This window comes from Gymnoscopelus microlampas, assembly GCF_963454915.1.
Source record: "Gymnoscopelus microlampas genome assembly, chromosome: 22".
NCBI lineage: Eukaryota > Metazoa > Chordata > Actinopteri > Myctophiformes > Myctophidae > Gymnoscopelus > Gymnoscopelus microlampas.
In genome coordinates, this window is record NC_139959.1 from 30,450,086 (window position 1) to 30,454,889 (window position 4,804).

Below are 4,804 nucleotides of genomic sequence, written 5' to 3' on the forward strand. Positions count from 1 at the left end.
AGTAAGCTATGACGACTAAAATGATGAGTAAATATACGGTCAGTTTCGTCAACAAATAAAAACTAGACTTAAATGTTAGGGAGTGGGCTAGTGGAGAAGAGATCCAGTGGAACTAAAAGACAAGTCATTTTATATTTGGCTGTTGTGTTGGGTGTTGCGCTTCCTGAAAAAAGACAATCTACAAGCTCACAACGTGCCGCACTGCGACACATTGTGAGCTTGTAGATCGGATATTTTCCGAACAAAAATACATTTTAGTCGACTAAAATATTATGATATTTAGTCGACTAAAATGACTAAAATGTCAATGAAACTAAATGGAATTTTATTCAAAAGACTGTGCCTACATCAAACTACTTCAAAATTCTCTGTCAAAATCAACACTAGTTGACAGAGGTTGGTGACAGCTGAGGACAGGAGTGTGTTTTAGGTGATTCGGCAGTTGAACATGACCACAGTTCCTCTGGGCATTGTTTGATTATGCTGAAAAAACATGTAGATGTCTTATGACTTTATTTGGCACGATATGATGTGACTGTACAGTACATGCCCTGGGTGTTTATTTATGAAATACCAGTGGTGGAAAGTAGCTAACAATTTTGAGGTATTTATACTTTACTTGAGTATTCCCAATTTCCAATAGTTTATCTCAGAGGCAAATATTGTACTTTCACTCCACTACAATTATTTGAAAACTTTAGTTACTAGTTACTTTGCAGATATAAATGATATTGTAAAACATTTTGATGTCCCTTAAGTAAAACATTTGATTACTTTTTCCACCACTGGAAAATACATGCACGCACGCACACACACGCACACACACACACACACACACACACACACACACACACACACACACACACACACACACACACACACACACACACACACACACACACACACACACACACACACACACACACACACACACACACACACACACACACACACACACGCACACACACACACGCACGCTCACACTCACTGGATAAGACCAACCGATACAACTCAACATCAGCAGGTAGTTCATCTTGAAGGACTGACGTCAATAACGTCCAGTGGTGGAAAGTAATTAAGTACATCTACTCAAGTACTGTACTTAAGTACAATTGTGACGTATTTTTACTTTACTGTAGTATTTCCAAATTTAAGTACTTTTACTTTTACTCCACTACAGCTCAGAGGCAAATATTATACTTTTACTCCACTACAATTATTTGAAAACTTTAATAACTTAATATGCAGCACTCTTTTAAGTTTCATTATTGCAAATACAGTAACTGCAGATAGATTGATACCTTAATATGCAACTCTCTTTTAAGTTTCATTATTACAACTACAGTAACTGTAGATATGATTCATGCATTAATATGCAACTCTCTTTTAAGTTTCATTATTACAACTACAGTAACTGTAGATATGATTCATACCTTAATATGCAACTCTCTTTTAAGAGTCTCCATCGCATGCCTCTACCTTTTCAGACTCTCTTCAACCTGTTGACATTGTATAGTCTCTGTCGGGTGTAAAACTGTCAAAAACTTTAACTTTTCAGGATTCAAATTTCAACCCTGAAAATATCAAAAAGATTTGCAAGCTCAAAACGTGGCTTTGCGTCGTCGGTATTTGAGGACATTCTGATGCCAATACTTTTGCACCTTTACACAGTAAATACGTCGCTTTTATTGTAACAGAGTATTTTTTCTACACAGTGGGATGATAGTTTTACTTTAAGGTTCACCCACAAAATTACTTATTTTCTATCAATTACGTAACCCCATGAAGCCTTGAATTCTTTGAGAATTATTTTTGTTTTTGTCGCATCCCTTAGCCAATAATTTGATGACCGGCGGAGTCTCCCACTGATCAAATTATTGGCTCAGGAATGCAACAAAAAACAAAACATCTCCATGAATTCAAGGCTTCATGGGGTGTGCAATTGATAGAAAATAAGAACTTTTTTGGATGAACTACTCCTTTAAGTAAAGCATGCGAGTACTTCTTCCAGAACTGGCAGTCTTGCATCATCATGGATATAGTCTTATCAACCTGTGTCGTCACAAGGAAGAAGAATGCACATAAATAGGCACGCCACATGTGCCTGTAGCACAGCTCCTCCCCTTTGCTAAACTCCAATCTAATTTTAGCACATCCACTTTGTTGCTATTTTTAGACCGGGACCCAGAGTAGCCTACTATAAAAGAACTCGCATACTATCAACATGCTCTTTAGCAAAGTGGAAATCACACCATCAGTTTCCTGGAGGAGCAGATAAACGGAGTGAATGCTGGCCACGTATGGACTGGTCAATGAATGTGTCATGGCAAGTAGTGTGCATGAGAGATAAGGCATAGATTTTTTTTAAGATAAGGACAATTGTAAACATCGCCTTAAAGGAGTAGTTCACCCCAAAAAATACTTATTTTCTATCAATTACTCAGCCCATGAAGCCTTGAATTCATGGATTTGTTTTCGTTTTTGTCACATTCCTGAGCCAATGATTTGATTCCCGTCTCCTACCGGCTAATGTATCCGGTAGGAGACACAAAATAGATTCTTTGTGTCTCCTACCGGAAATACACCCGGTCATCAAATTATTGGCCTAAGAATGCGACAAAAACAAAAAATAATCCATGAATTCAAGGCTTCATGGGGTGTGCAATTGATAGAAAATAAGTCACTTTTTGGGGTGAACTACTCCTTTAAGAAGTTCTGTTGACCTTCCATAAACCCTGTTACACTGTAACCAATGTGTTCAGTGTATTTTGAAACAAATGCTGGACTTACCCCAGAGTGCAACAGTATGGAGTTCAAATTCACGTTTCTATTCATCGTCAAAGTTTTACTTCTAGTAGTTAAATAGTTAAATTATTAAGCTGTGTATTGCACATGGTACTAGATTCTCAACTGACAATATATGTTTCGTATCCAATTCTTGAACCCTGATCTGTCACCCAGAGAGACGTTCTCCCCTCTTCCTTCTCTTCTTGTTATGATGAGGTAAAAAAAAGAAAAAAGAAAGAATAGGCAACTATTATTTCTCTTGCGAGAGACACAGGTTCAAATCCAGGTCCGGTCCGGGCCTAAAATGCAGTAACAGAAATGTATCAAAAGTTTTGACATCATAGTCATAAAACATCATAATTCTTTTTATTTCAACCATAACTGGGGAGAGGAATGGAACCAAATGGACCTGTAAGTTACGGGTCCGTTTGGAACCACTGATCTATTTGGATGAGATCCTCAGCTGAACCCTTACAACATAACCCCAATTCACAATGTGACATACCACTGCTAACGCACAAGCACAGGTATGCATTGTCAAGGACGATTAACTCAACAAGAGGAAGTAAAATGCTAAAAAAGACCCAACACACACACGCACACACACGTGCACACGCAGACACACCTACTGTATAAAGGCATGGTTGCTCAATAACACAATTGCATCACAACACTCCCCCCACGAAGGTCAAAGACAACAGACCTGTAACTGAATCTACTCATGTTTACAGTACACACACACACACACACACACACACACACACACACACACACACAAAATATGTATTTATGTCCACACAAGAATGCCTTGTACAAAGGACATAAACACTGACAGTGCAGTCAGACACAACAGACATCATTCATGGATAAAGAAAACAATGCCTCTTCCACACACACACACACACACACACACACACACACACACACACACACACACACACACACACACACACACACACACACACACACACACACACACACACACACACACACAGAGTGGCTCAGGGGTTGAATGGCCGGTAGAGCGGCCGGATAGGGAACCACGAGTTTGCGAGTTCCTAGTTGGATCCCGGGCTCCCCCAGAGTTAGTATCGAAGTAGCCTCGGACACCCATGCCTTTTTTTTTGGTTTCAAAAGAAAAAAAAGTCTGGGGTAACCTTGCAGGAACGGTGGTTTCTAAACCTTGTTATCTCCTAACCAATCAAAGTGCAGAGGGGCGTCGCTCTAAATTTGGTGACGTCAGCGTGTTCCGTGCACAGGCCGAGGGGGGGAGGGGAGGCGGGGGCAATAGGAAGCGCCGCTGGTACCGAGCGCAAGGCTTTGGATCCGCCCTTCAAGACCTTTGATAGGGCTGGCTCCTCCAGTCTAGTGTCGAAGTGTCCTTGAGCAAGACGCTGAACCCCTGATTGCTCCGGATGAGCAGGTTGGTGCATTGCATGGTTTCCTCCGTCGGTGTATGAATGTGTGTGTGAATGGGTGAATGTAATGCACAATCTGTGTAAAAGCGCTTTGGATAAAAGCGCTATATATATAATCCATTTGCTATTTTACACACACACACACACACACACACACACACACACACACACACACACACACACACACACACACACACACACACACACACACACACACACACACACACACACACACACACACACACACACACACACACACACCCACACTTATTACAAGCCTTATTCCAAAATGCATTCCTTTACAAGATTACAGCACACAACCATCCCACATCTGATGTGATATGGGATAAACTTTTTTTCCATCTCTGTCAGGCCATTCGTTTTGATCTGCATCACTCCAAACATGGCATTACGCAATCCTGTCCTGCTAGGGAAAACCCCAGCTACGACCTCCTTAAGGAACTGGTAGAGGCTGTCTCTGCACACCCACACACACACCCACACACACACACACACACACACACACACACACACACACACACACACACACACACACACACACACACACACACACACACACACACACACACACACACACA

General features: G+C 40.9%; 1 protein-coding gene across 2 annotated transcripts in view; it reads left to right on the forward strand.

Annotated features, from left to right (window-relative positions):
* LOC311038729 (C-C motif chemokine 20-like) overlaps positions 1 to 4,804 on the forward strand; it is a 125,686-nt gene that overhangs the window by 95,934 nt on the left and 24,948 nt on the right. The gene's annotated exons all lie outside the window — the stretch shown is intronic.